This window comes from Meriones unguiculatus, chromosome 7 (genome assembly GCF_030254825.1).
Source record: "Meriones unguiculatus strain TT.TT164.6M chromosome 7, Bangor_MerUng_6.1, whole genome shotgun sequence".
Lineage (NCBI taxonomy): Eukaryota > Metazoa > Chordata > Mammalia > Rodentia > Muridae > Meriones > Meriones unguiculatus.
Window position 1 is genome coordinate 77817263 of NC_083355.1, and position 14729 is coordinate 77831991.

General features: G+C 42.7%; 1 long non-coding RNA gene and 1 pseudogene across 4 annotated transcripts in view; one reads left to right on the plus strand and one right to left on the minus strand.

Moving 5' to 3' along the window:
- LOC132655246 (uncharacterized) overlaps positions 1 to 14729 on the plus strand; it is an 86558-nt gene that overhangs the window by 37918 nt on the left and 33911 nt on the right. The gene's annotated exons all lie outside the window — the stretch shown is intronic.
- On the minus strand, positions 4182 to 7890 carry LOC132655063 (cell division cycle-associated protein 3-like; annotated as a pseudogene).

Here is a 14729-nt window from a genome sequence, read left to right on the forward strand (position 1 = left end):
GCCTTTCTGGCTTTTAGAATCTCCATGGAGAAATCAGGTGCTATTCTGATAGGTCTGCCCTTATATGTTACTTGGTCTTTTTCCCTTGCAGCTTTTAATATTTTTCTTTGTTCTATATGTTTGGTGTTTCAATTATTATTTGCTGAAAGAACTTTCTTTTCTCTCCTAGTCTGTTTGGTGTTCTCTGTTTCTTGTACCTTGAAGGCATCTCCTTTTTTAGGTTAAGAAGTTTTTCTTCTATGATTTTGTTGAAAATATTTTCTGTGCCTTTGACCAGGGTTTCTTCTCTTTCCTTATTCCTATTATTATCATCCTTATTATTCTATTCATAGTGACCCAAATTCCTGGACATTTTGTGCCATAATTTTTTATTTTTAGGGTTAACATTTTCTTTGACTGAGGTATCCATTTCTTCTATTGTGTTTTTAATGCCTGAGATTATCTCTTCCATCTCTTGTATTATTTTGGTGAGGCTTGTGTCTGAGGTTCCTATCAAATTTCTAAATGTTTTATTTCCAGATTGGGTCTGGACCCTCAGTTTGGGTCTTTTTTATTGATTCTAATTCCACTTTCAGGTCTTGAACTGTTTTATTTATTTTCTTTCACTGGTTGTATATTCATAGATTTCTTTAAAGGGTTTATTCATTTCTTCTTTAAGGACCTCTACATATTCATAGAGGTCTTTGTCTTGTGCTTCAGCTAAGTTGCCATCCTCAGGACTAACTGTAGTAGGGTCGCTGGGCTCTGGTGGGGACATATTGCCCTGACTGTTATTGACTGTGTTTTTATGCTGATGTCTAGGCATTTGGATTTGGGATGATTGCAATTCTAAGTGCTAATATTTGGTTTTGTCTTTGTTGAGTGGGCGTTTTGTTCCTTGGTTCCTTTTGCCCTCTCTGGTTCTTAGGAGAGTGTGATGGTTGTATGTTATCTGGTAGGGGATTCATCTGGGATTCTCTAAGGTGTGGCCACTGGGGGATTCTGGGGTGAAATGCCCCCACCCTCAGTTTCTCTTTTCTCTACACGCCTTCTGTCCTCTTGCCCTTGCTCTCCCCAGGTTTGTTCTCCACCCTCTTGACTCTCTGTACCCCCTCTCCTACCCATTTCCCTCTCGTCAGCCATCACCTCCCTCTATTCTATCTCCCCTTCTGAGTGAGATGTATACATCGTCCCTTGGATCCTCCGTGTTACTTATCTTCTTTGATTCTGTGCCTTATAGTATGCTCATCCCATCTACAGACTAGGAAAAGATCTTCACCAATCCGATATCCAACAAAGGGCTAACACCCAAAATATATAATGAACTCAAGAAATCAAACATCAATAAACAAAATAACCCAATTAAAAATGGGGCAGAGAACTAAACAGAGAGTTCCCAATGGAGGAATCTCGAATGGCTGAGAAGCCCTTAAAGAAATGTTCAACTTCCTTAGTCATCAGGGAGATGCAAATCAAAACAACTCTGAGATTCCATCTCATACTGGTCAGAGTGGCTAAGATCAAAATCTCAAGTGACAGCATATACTGGCAAGGGTGTGGAGAAAGGGGAACACTCCTCCATTGCAAGTGGGAGTGTAAACTTGCACAACCACATTGGAAATCAATCTGGTGCTTTCTCAGAAAACTGGGAGTAGTGCTACCTCAACATTCAGCTATACCACTCCTGGGCATATACCCAAAAGATGCTTCACCATACAGCAAGGACACTTGCTCAACTATGTTCATAGCAGCTTTATTCATAATAGCCAGAATCCAGAAACAACCTAGATGCCCCTCAACTAAAGAGTAGATAAAGAAACTGGCACATTTATACTATGGAGCATTACTCAGCTATGAAAAACAAAGAAATCATGACATTTGCATCCAAATGGATGGAACTAGGAAAGATCATCCTGAATGAGGTAACCCAGACCCAGAAAGACATACATGGTATGTACTCACTTAAAAGTGGACTTTGGCCATATAGTATAGGATAAGCATATTACAAGAAATCCTATATTCTTAAGTACACTTCGAGAACAGTGTTCTCAAAGGCTGAAAAGCATCCCATTCTAAGGATGGACCACAATTATCTCAATTCTTTCTCCTCTGAAGCAAATTTGGGCCGCATTAATTTTCTTTCTCCCAACATGGCAGTGAACAATCTCTCTCCACATCTGTAATTATTGTTTTACAGTAAATGTCTAAAAATGCAATAAATATATACTTTTGGTATTCTTGCCAGGTAGTACTGATTTTCTCTAGAAATAAAACCACGGTTTCAAGCTCACAGTTATTTAATAAAGATTTGTTAACCAATCAGTGAATAAATACACGATGCTTAGACTCAACACTGCTACAAGTTATTATAGTTGAGTAGTAGGAAGCTAAGCAGCTTCCAGGAGAAGACAAACACTTGCAATAGAGGACTGACTGGGTGTTTAGGTCTCACCAAGAAAAACATATCTTGATTGTGTCGAAAGTTGATTTATATGTTTACCTGATGGGAAACAGCAGCAAAATTGATAGTTGAAGAATTCATAATCTCTCTTCATCTTCAGAGAAGACAGCCCAATTGCCTCAACTGGCAGATAGAATTAAACTTGCCTCAACTGGCAGATGATAGAATCAAACGATGCTTTTTCCTGTACACATGTAGCTGTTATAAGTTAATTTATAAATTAGCCACGGTAAGAGGTTAATGACAAGAGTGGATAGTTATGGTAATATTCTAATAATAATTATTGGAATATACTGTCTCCCCCTCTCATTCCAAATCCTCTGTTCTCTTATGATACTGTACTCACTCTTCTTGTGAGGATGTGAAATGATACAATGCCCACAAGATATGATGACGTTTTGCAGCATCAGGCTCTTGACTGCACACGGATGACTGAACACAAGCACCGGGCTACCATAGCAATTGTTCTGCTAGCAGAGTTAACTGCTAAGCAAGCAGTAGGCAGGCACTACGTGCAGAATGGACACAGTGGACAAAGACTCACAACCTGAGGAAGATGGCACGAGATTTCATCATGTCATTTGAAACATAGGGACTGTTTATTTCTAGAATTTTCTATTTAATATTTTTCAGGCCTCATTGACTGCGGGTAGCTAAAATCATGGGAAGTGAAACTATGAACAAGTGGGTATTGTTGTGAAGGCGGGGCACTTTGTAAACCTTCTGTGGACAAAACAATTCTCTTGTTGGGAGCAAAATCTGGAAGAAAGCATCTCTAGAGTTAAATTGATAATTTTCAGGTATCTAGAGGTGTGATAATGATTACTTTTAATGATTTGGCTATAAGAATCTAACTGAAAATCACAAGCTCAGTTAACAGCACAGCTATCTTAGATTGTAGTAAAAAATTAGCACTTTCACAGCAGTATGAGTTTGTTAAAGAATCATACTAGCTACTCACTGGCCATCTAGCCCTACTGAAACATTAGTCTCTTCTCAATGCTGCATTTTCTGTTATGTTTTACAGATATGTGCATGTACAACACACACACACACACACACACACACACAAAACCAGAGGCAGAGATAGTTAAATATATAATAATATTAGATGCTTAGCTTTGCGCAGTCTCTGAGAACTAAGAAGATGAAAGAGGAGGAGAAGGAGGAAGAAGGGGAGCAGGGAAGAAGAGGAAGGAACAGGAGGAGGAGCAGCAGGAGAAAGGGGAAGAGAAAGAGGAGAAACAGGAGGAGGAAGGGAACAGGAGAAGGCAGAGGAGCAGGAGGAAGAAAGGGAGCAGGAGGAGAAAACAGGATGAAGAAGGGGAGAAGGAGGAAGAGTAGGAGCAGGAAGAGAAAGAGCAGGAGAAAGATCTGTTCTGTTGGTAGATTGGCTGTGGAGATCTCTCCACCTGAATAGGAGTGTGCTGGATGCCAGGTGAACGAAGAAGGAGAAGGAAGAAGGAGATAAGAAAGAGGAAAAGGAGGAGGAAGATGAGGGGGACATGCAGAAGGAGCAGCACAGTTGCGTAGAACGCCCCAGACACTGGAACTCCTCTCTTCCCACTTTCTTTTTTTAGGGTCCAAGAGAAAGAAAGAACCTGCAGCGAGTTTGAGGGTGAATGAAAAGTCAAAGGCAGTGTGCCCTTGCTTTAAGTGATTGGGGATGATATAGGGAAGACAGACAAAACTCTTAACAAGGAAAAAGATACGATGGTGTCAGCAGTTTATTTCAGTCAGCTTAAGGAAGCTACAAGGGGAAATGTTACAAACCAAACAGCAGTATGGCATCTGTTTCTTCCAACACAGTTAATTCATAACTGTGAATTATACATGTTATTATTTTATAAAGCCTTTCAAATTAAGTGGAATAAAGAAAGACCAGTTTGGCTGCCCATGGATAATTTTTCTTTGACACAAGTTTGAATAAAACAACTGATTGAAGGGTTCATAATGTGATAAGGAATTGGAGGCCTGAGGTGAATTGCAGTTTACATGAAGGGTGATGTGTAGGGCCGTACACAGTGTACATCTCTGACAGGACAGCTTCGGAGAGAATCCAGCGGGGTGGGAAAGTAAATGAACACCAGCATGAGCATATCTGAGCTTAGTGATGCCCTAAGTGTGTGTGAAGAGGAGTTTCCTGATAGGCAGTATAAATCTTACTTTTTAAAATCATCTCCTTTAGTATACAAGAAAACACTCAAAAACATAAAAGAATAACATCCAAGAACCAGAGTTGGTAGGCTGGGAGGGACTGGAAAGCAGGACTTTCCTCGGTGCCGTTGGGGAAGAAGAGGAGAGGAGCACATAATATCACCAGGATCTGGGTGAGCCCAACATGAACCTAGCTTTACCAATGCAAACATCTGGTTTTCCTTTTCATGGTCCTGGTTTTGCTCCCATGCTCCTCCTCTAGTCTTCCAGTTCCAAGAATGACTCCTTCCTTTAGGTCCTTAACATTTTCACTTAGAGGAGAAGGCCCATTACCCCATCGTAGTGTCAAGGTCCTAGGGGCGTTGTCATCCTGCAGGATGACAAGAAGGGACCTCCCTAGTACCTTGCTCTTTGCTTTCCATCTGCTGCGCTTAGAAGTTGAAGCCTGGGGAGTCTCGGGGTCTCTGGAGGGCTTGTTTGAGTTCTGGCTGGCAACTATGGTCTCTGTGGATTGTGTTTCTTCCTTCTTAGTAGACACAGGTTTGGAGAGTAGTTGAGTCTGGCTCCAAGGCAGCAACTGGTCATCAAGGAATAAGGCAGGTCTAGTTCAGAAGAAAAAGGCATTTCCTGGGGCAGAGTAAGCTCCAGGGAGGAAGTTGATTTGGAAGCTTCAGTCTCAAGTGCTTCACTGAGCTCTTTGACCAGTGAAGCCCCACTGATCTTCATGGGCAATGCCAAGAGTAGGAGAGCGAGGCTCTGGGTCTTGTGCCTGTCTACCACTGTTCAGCTGTTCTATTGGTAGATTGGCTGTGGAGATCTCTCCACCTGAATAGGAGTGCGCTGGACACCAGGTGAACGAGGGTCTGTTCTGTGGCAAAGGCCATGCTGGAGCATCTGAGATGCTCTTGAGTAGAACCCATCTTCGCTAGGGGTGGGGTCAGGGCCTGCTTGGCCCCAGTTCAGCCACTAGGAGAAGAGTAGCTTGAGAAACAACTGAAGCCAGGAGTTTCAAACTTGAGTATAAACTCTATTACTCGGAAAGAATGGCGGGTATTAGATGCCCAGGGAACCCACGAGTAAGCAGCGATGTAATCTGCTACGTAAGCATTTCTATCAGATGAATTCGCATCCCTTCATTACGAGTGATGTGAGAACATGAATGTAGGAAAAACCAAATACTGACAGAAGAAGCGAGCGACTGTTTGCCAAGAGGGACTCCACCTTTATCCCTTGACAATTTCAGATGCAAACCCAGAAAAAGGCGCGTTGGCCCCGTGAGAGTTTTAAGTATGATAGGAATTTTGCCAGACGGTAAAGATTACTCCTATGGTTGTGAATACATGCTATTTATCTTTGGTGAGCCCTTCTGAACTTGAAGAGTGAATTTCTAATATTTGCTACTGGGTTGATAACAAGTTTCATGGGGATTTAGGATGAAAAGATCAGTACTGATCTAAAGCGCTAAAAATGCTTCTTTCTGGCCTCCTTTGCAAATCAGTTTGAATGGCGCTGCAGGATAGTCAGAGTTCAGTCTCATGTTCCAGGGAAATGTCTGTGAGCCCCGTGAGGGAGGCTCTAGATCTAGTCATAAGTATGTCTTCTTAAGGGGTGAGTTGTAGTCTTCCATGGCTTGAAAAGCTCTGAAACCGTGAGCCTAAGTAAGTCGTGGCCATAAATTGAGTATCTTGCAGATTTTTAAAAAACTTTTTGTATTAATTCATTTTGTGCTCTCTCTCTCTCTCTTTCTCTGTGTGTTTACGTGTGTGTGTGTGTGTGTGTCTATGTGTGTGTATGTGTGTGTGCATATCATAGCAATGAGAGAACAATTAACAGGAGTTTTTTTTCTCTCCTTCCAGTGTGGAGGTCCTGGAGATGAGGTTTGAGGATGAGCACCCTTATCCACTGTGCCATCCCACCAGCTTTCTCTTGTTTTTTTTTTTTTTTTTATGATGGAAAGCTGGATTATGCAACCAGTTACTCTTTTCTTCTCAAAGGACTCTATTCACATGGCTTTATCAACTGTGTTATGGGAAAGGCTTCAGGAAGTTGGCAAAGCCCAGGGAGTATCTCACGGTTTCCCTGAGGTTGAACAACTAGAATGAGAAGGTGGCACGCCCCCGGGAGGAGTGCAAAAGGACAAAGCCTCCCTGTGAAGGCCTGGCTCTAAACACACAAACACCGAGCCTCAGAGGAGCAGGTCTACAGGGTTGCAGTTTGATTTAATAAGTTCATTCCAGAATGGGTGATTAAAAGAAAGTCACCAAGTTCCTAAAGGACCCGTTGAGCACAAAGAGTTCTTTGATTGCCCATAATCCACATGAAACCTCGCCATGACAGGAGCACTTGACTGACGGGCGCTCAGGCTCAACCCTCCCCCCCACCCCCCCACCCCCGCCACTTAGAACAGCAATTTGAACAATCCAGAAATCATCCATTGTGACTTCTTGAGAAAAGTATAGCGTTTTGTTTTGTTAAAATACTTGCTGATGTCAATGGATGGCTTTGCTCTTGCTGGGAAGTGCTCACCTGATTGTTTGATACAATCGGAGGTAATGACTCCACCAGCAGTGACCTCCCAGATCAGACACAGACGGGGAACAACTACTCAAGGAGCAGTTAAAGTCTCGTGTGATTAAATTAGCCTGGATTGGAACCAAAACCCACTGTCTATGGAGTGTATCTTTGCCTGTGACTTTCCTGGGTGTGTGTGTGGGGGGGGGGCGGGGAATCATTCCCTTCTTTTTAGAAATCATAGCAGCTGTCAGAGAATGGGGTAATTAAAACGAATTTTTGATCAGAAAGATAATTTATACAGGTCTGCCTGCGGTTGTTCTGGCTTTATTACTGGGAATCCTGAGTCTTAGGAGATCCCCTGAATCTTGGAAGGCGTTAGTAAGTCCAGGTTTTATAAGTCACTCCCTTTTTGACAAACTCTCCGAGAGACTTAACTTTCACCAGATTCTCTCCTGCTCTGTGAGTTAAAGTCGGCGTCCCTACATCCTTCTCCCATCCTGTCTTCAACAAGAGCTTATTCTCCCTTCTACCCGTAGCTCTGGGTCTCTGAAGACCGCGCCACACTGTCCATTCCACATCTCCTCAGCCTGTGCTCTGCCCTCCGACTTAAGCTGACATGCTTCCTTCACCCGCTCCTTGAATGTTCTTGTTCTGTTAACAATCCCATCATTCTTCTCTGGGCAGGCTCTCCTGACTAGATCCCTTGAGTAACACTCCAAGCTGAGCTTATACCCCTGCCCATCACTGGACAAAGTCCATGCCCCGTAGCGTGTTTTCATGTGGGACAGATTGACATTTGCTTAGCTTGCTTGGCTGCTCCATCCCACTGTTGCTTCATGTCGACAGAGAAGCATGGAGAATTTTTATACATGCTGTTTTGGAAGTTCTACCATCCCAAGATTGTGCAATTGGTCTTTAGATCCAAATACCACACATTGATCATTTAGAGTGAACCCATTATTCCGACCCATGACTCCAGCTTTGGATCATAATTCTATCACCTAAATTACTCACTCCAGCAACTCAGTTCCAGGTTCATGTAGTCTGCAAATGTTTTTAACGTGTCAACATCTGTAGTCATTCAAGTAATTGGCAGAACTGTTGACCGGTTCAGGATGGAAAACCAGAGGGTTAGTCAGTGATAGTGGATATTCACATAGGTACTTTAGTTAAAATGATCTTTCGATGGGCTTTCTTTCCAGATTTTGGAAGAGAAGCTGAAATTTGGAAGTACAAATACATTTTGGCAACACTTCCTTCATTTTTCAACCAGCAACCTCTGTTACCTTCAACGTTGGCAAAACAGCTGGGCAGAGTCACAAACATCCCTGGGGTACACTCAGTAACTCAGGTACCTTTTACAAGAGCCTACCTCATCCAACTATGCTCCCTTGGTGACCAAGACTTTCTACATGGGGTTTTGAGTGATGCTAATGATCAACCATTGCCGGATCCCAGAGCCAAGCAGAGAGCAGGTTCGAACCACCCATGCAATGCACCTGTGTCCCTGGCTCCTCTTTGAATGTCCACGCTAGGTTTGCATTTGCCTCTCTCTGTTGACAGACAGCCATGTGACTTGCATTGTCCAGTGACACAAGCACAATGAAATGGCATCTCACACTCACAGAAGCTTTAAAAGCCAGCCATGTGGCTTGTCACATTTCCTTCCCACTGTCGTTTTGATTGGGGAAGGAGGTGTCAGGATGGAGCGTTAGGCCTGTGTCCTCGAGGAGACACAATGACCAGACTTCCCTCTTCTGATGCTCGTTAGACATGCAGGCTGGGAAGGAAAATGCCCATCCTAAAACTGGAAGCTTTATTCTCAATGTATAGCGCTGCCATCCTGCTGGTTTCGTTAAGGATGTGTCTTAGTCGGGGTTACTATTGCTGGGATGAAACACGGAGACTGAAAGCAACTTAGGGAGAACAGGGTTTATTTGCTTTGTACTTCTACCCTGTGGTCCATCATTGAAGGAAGCCAGAACAGGAACTCAAACAGGGCAGGAATCTGGAGGCAGGAGCTGATGGAAAAGTGCTGCTTACTGGCTTGCTCAGACTGCTTTCTTACAGAACCTAGGACCACCAGCCCAGGGGTGGTACCACCCACAATGGGCTAGGCCTTCCCCCTCAATCACTCCTTAAGAAAATGACCCACAGGCTTTGCCTACAGACCAATCTTACAAAGGCGTTTTCCAAACCCATGTTCCCTCCTCTCCGCCAGCTTTAGCTTGTGTCAAGTTGACATAAAACCATTCAGCTCAGGTTGTAAATGTAGAAAAATACATGGGCTTCTGTTTGCAGGGAGCCAAAACTATAGAGGGAGAGATAAAGTATATCCACAAATATGTAAGTAAGGACAAAAGTAAATAAAGTAAAAAAAAAAAAAAAAAGCAAGTTGGAAAGTTAAGACAATTAGCAATGAAAAGTGGTGTTAAGAGCAAGGCACTCAGACACCGCCTGGAGTCAAGTAGAGGACAGGCCAACATGAACTTTCTGTTCTCAGGAAACATCGCTCTCCCATTAAACCACAGAGCCCTTAGGATTATATAATTCACCGAAAGGTATTCCAGATAATGGCTCTCCAGATATGTTGGCACTTCTCTTTTAAAAGTGTGATAGAGGTGCAGGCTTGATTTATGGCACCACTTTACATGTGTCTGATCTTAGCCTTCTCAGCAGCCAGCACTAACAAAGCACTTAGGCTTTCTTTAATGGCTGTGTTATGGGTCTCCATCGCTCAGAGCCATAGCCATGCTGCTCTCTATGCAAAGCACTCGCTCTACCCAGGAGTTTTACAGGAACCTCAGCAGTTTTGAAAACACAGATGAAATGGAGCTGATCTAGGCACACACTTAAAATTTAATTTACTTTCTTCCACAGAAAGGTTTGTGGTTATAACCATAAAAATAAATACTGGCCTGAAGACTGAATATCAATTAAAGTGATCTAGAAAAAAAAAGGCCTCTTTTCTTTTACAAATATGTTTAATATTTCATTTCACTGGGTTGGAGGAAATTTGGAATTAAGTAGAACATCCATCCATCCATCCATCCATCCATCCATTCACCAGAGGTTTGCCAAGTACCTGTTCTTCCTGGGATATTGTCTAAAGTTGACTATTCATTAATCTGTCCAGAAGGAGCTTGCAGAGCAAGGAATAGGGTGATTCTGATGGGATAGTTTCTTTTTAAGCAGTATTAGCAACTGTACCCTCCAACCCTGCAAGGTCACACTTTTACATGCACTCCTTTGAAAAACACTATGTTCTACTAGTAATCCTTCCTTCCTGCTTGCTCTTGCCACTGATTCTCCCTATAAATGAGCTAAAAGTAACCAGTAATATTCATGCTGTGGCCTGGCTACTCTGCTGTGTTGCAGTTTCGTTCACAGGATAAACTATTCTATTACACTTAAAGTTGGCCTCCCATAATATACCAGGGCCTGAACAGACCTCATCCTCATCCTTCACCAGGCTGTCACAAGGAATGCCTCTCGTCAAGCTACCAAAAGATTCCCATTTCCCCCTGAACTCTCCATGGGGTGTCCTCTGCTGTCACACTCCTACCAGCAGTCTGGTTTTCTGTCTCCACCAAAATTGTTTTTTATAACCCACCTCCACAGATATATCCAGATGCCTCTCATTAATGAATAACCCAATTAAAAATGGTGTCTAGATCCAAACATTGAATTCTCAAAAGAGGTAACTCAGGTGGCTGAGAAACACTTATAGAAGTGTTCAACATCCTTAGTCATCAGGGAAATGCAGATCAAATCTGCTTTGAGGTTTCATTCTGTACCTGTCAGAATGGCTAAGATCAGTGAAACAAGTGACAGTGCCTGCTGGTGAGGATTTGGAGTAAGGGGAGCACTCCTCCCTTGCTGGTCTGAGTGCAAACCTGGACAGCCACTATGGAAATAAGTATGGCAATTCCTCAGGAAGACTCAATCTACCTCAAGGTCCAGCTGCACCACTTCTGGGCATATACACAAAGGATGTTTCATTCTGCCACATTCTCAGTCATGGCCACCCCTGCTCCATTCCTAATAGCTAGAAATTGGAAACAGTCTAAATGCCCCTCAACAGAAGAATGGATAAAGAAAATGTGGTACATTTACACAATGGAGTGTTCCTCAGCTGTAAGGAAAGAAAGAAAGAAAGAAAGAAAGAAAGAAAGAAAGAAAGAAAGAAAAAGAAAGAAAAGAAAAAGAAAGAAAGAAAGAAAGAAAAAGAAAGAAAAGAAAAAGAAAGAAAGAAAGAAGAAAGAAAGAAAAGAAAAAGAAAGAAAGAAAGAAAGAGAAAGAGAAAAGAAAGAAAGAAAGAAAGAAAGAAAGAAAGAAAGAGAGAGAAAGAAAGAATTTTCAGGCAAGTGAATGGATCTAGAAAATAATCATCCTGAGGAAGGTAACCCAGTTAGTCCCATATATATGTGGATATTAGCGGTTAAGTCAATGATAACTGAGCTATAGTCTGTGGAACCACAGAGGTTAGATACAGAGTGAGGGACTAGGTGGGGCAGATAGATCTCCCTAGGAAAGGGAAATAGAATAGATAGTTATGGATGAATGAGGGGGCTGGAACAGGAGGATCAAGTGCAGAATGGGAGGCAAGAGGGGGACAAGGGAGGGAATATGGGGAGAGAGAGCTAAAATTAAAGGTTTTCGGGGTGGGTGGTGGAATGGAAACTTAATATGGTAGAAGCTTCCATATACATTTATAAAGGCAATCCAAATGAAATCACCAAACAATAGGGGAGCCAGAGCCCTAACTGGACATCCTCTGTTAGCAAATGAAGCTTCCAGTATCAGGACTGGGTTCCATCGACTTGGTTGTCCAATTGGGTCCCATGGCAATCCCCAAACAATCCAGGATGTTGCCAAGACTATTCATTGTTCTCCACAACTGACAGCAAGGGCCCATTGCTGAAGACAATACCTATACAACTCATTGAATATGGAGAAGTTGAGCTGGTGCCGACATAGTGCCTTTACCCCTATGCTAGAGTTTTTGGTACAGGAAGGTATTCTGCATGCTACCCAAGGAGAAATTTAGAAACTAACCCAGCCACAACTCTTTCATTCTACAATGGTGTCCTGCCTGCAGGATATGCTAGGCCAATGGTGGCACAAAGCTTGTAGGAGTTGTCAACCAATATCTGATTTGACTTAAGGCCCACTCCATCAGATGGAAACTATACCCAACACCACTTGGGTGACCAAGAACCTAAAACGATATATCCTAGAGACCTATGGTAAAGACAAATAGTACTATTCTACTGAAAGAATATATTAATAAATTGACTCCTAATGACATTCTGTTGAACTCATACATCGTGCCTTGCTCAGCCATTATCAGAGAATCTTCTTGCTGCAGATGGGAACAAATAGAGAGACCCACAACCAGACAATATGCAGAATGTGAGAGATGTGAGAACGTTCAACCCTCCCCTCAAGGCTCAGGCAACTCCTCAGGAGAGGGGAAGAAAAGAGTGTTAGAACCAGAACTGGAGGGAACGGAAGACACCAAGAAAACAAGGCCCTCTAAAGGATCAAGATCTACGCACAAATGAACTCACAGACTAAAGCAGCATGCACAGGTCTGCCTCAGATGGGGTCTTAGAGCTGAAAGGGGAAATGGACTTGCAAATGAAAGCTTACTTTTCTTAAAGGGGGTCTCACTGGGGAAACAAACTACTCTGAAAGGCAGGCTGCATGCCCAGCACTAGAAGGCCAACAGAAAACAGACTCAGTGGCATCTTTGGAGGGTTCTTTTCTCATAATATTGCAGTGGAGCTTTTGTATTTTTAATCTTATGTTTTACTTTTATTTTTATTTTTCTCTCTTATTTATCCTACAGGTCCTTTGCGTATATATTATGATTTCGTGTGTAGTGTTTTTGTGGGATCCTTGAATGTGTGAACAAATGGATCTCTGCACGTCTACAGTCTACATGTTTTTTTATGCCTTTTCTTGGGGTCTTTTCTCTCTGTTTGTTTTGTCCTATTCCAAAGTGTTAGTTTTTGTTCCGTTTTATCTCATTTTTTTATTATTATCCCTTAGGAGCCTGTTTGTTTTCTAATAAGAAACAGAAATCTGGTGAATCTAGATGGGAGGGGAGGTAGGAAGGAACTGGGTGGAGTAGAGGGAGGGGAAACCTAATAAAAGAAAAAAACAGAATGTGGGAATTGCCTAGAAGAAAATGTTAAGTGGGAAAAAAAAAAGCAAGGCTATTAAATGATGTCTATGAGACTTAATTTTATACAGAAGGAACCAAAACAGGCATCTATTAACAAAAAACAAGCGAACAGAAAATACCAAAATATAATTTGTCTTCTGGAAACTGGATTACTGTTCATTTTCATTTAATTTCATTTCTGTCTACCCCCAAATTGTCTATAGGATGTATTTATCACTTTTTATGATCAAGATCTTTTGAACAATCAAAAACATGCAAGATGACATTAATTTCAGCAAAATGGGGCATAATTTTTGGAATCATTGTTTCATTTTCTTTGAAATGAGAATCTCTAAAAAAATAGATTAGTGTCATACATTTGTGGTGATGCCAATTTTTTTCTGAAGGGATTTTGATGAGTAGAAACATACTAATGGGTCAGACAAGCCATCACCAATCCATCATCCATGCTTAATTTTAAGACCCAGTTTCAAGAATATCCCCCTCCCCACGACAATTGCCTCTGTGCCCTACCTCACCAACACTGGTCTAGTACAGCTGCTACCTGTTTCCAGTACAGCTGTTTCCTGCTTCGTTCTCTTCCTAGACTGTGCCAGGGCCAAGCATGAGAGCTGTTGCCTGAATGAATGCTGAATGAATGGATAACCAAGCACCCGTATCATTCAGTCACCTTCTGAAATCCTTGTACCCGAGTAAACTGAAGCTAGTAGGTTAGCCTGGATGGAGAGACAGCCCAAGAGTGAAGCAACTCAAATCAGAATAAAGGATGGATTTGGCCTTTATGACCTCTTTGAATATTTTTCACATATTCTCCCATCCCTGTTCTTCTCCTGTTGGCTGCCACATCACCTGTGTTGTGCTTCACACATCCTGAGACCGTGAGAAAGCAGGAGGGAGCTGCTTGCCCCAGTGGGCCAGCTTCATGCATCCTCTGGTCCTGAGCTCTGTGGCTCCACTTCTGCTGTGGTCCTCTGACTTCATAAGCCTAAAAAGAGCAAAACAGCCCCCATAGTGCAGGATGCTGAGGAAGAGGGCTTTTGTCTCTTATGTAGTAGCACAAATGGATGGGTGGCTGGGCCACAAGTGAGGACTTTGCTAAAAAACAACTGGTGCTGTGATGGGGTTCCTGAGCAGATGGCTGGAACACAGGCCTCCTTCTGTTAACTGTAAATTCCATTCCTATGGCGTAGCACTGGTTCACAAGACACGGGTCACACTCTGGCTGAGCCCTGCCGCACTCACAGTTCCTGTTGGGATTGGTGGGAGCTGTGTGTTCACAAGCCGAGGGCAGCCTGGTTTCCTTGGGTGAAGAGGAGGAGGAAGAGGGTGAGGGAGAAGGAAGGGGGAGCTTGAGAAATAATGAGTATCAGTTTTTTCCCAGGAGAAAGGACTAAGGATGTCCCTGTGTGCTCTGGGATGGCCTTT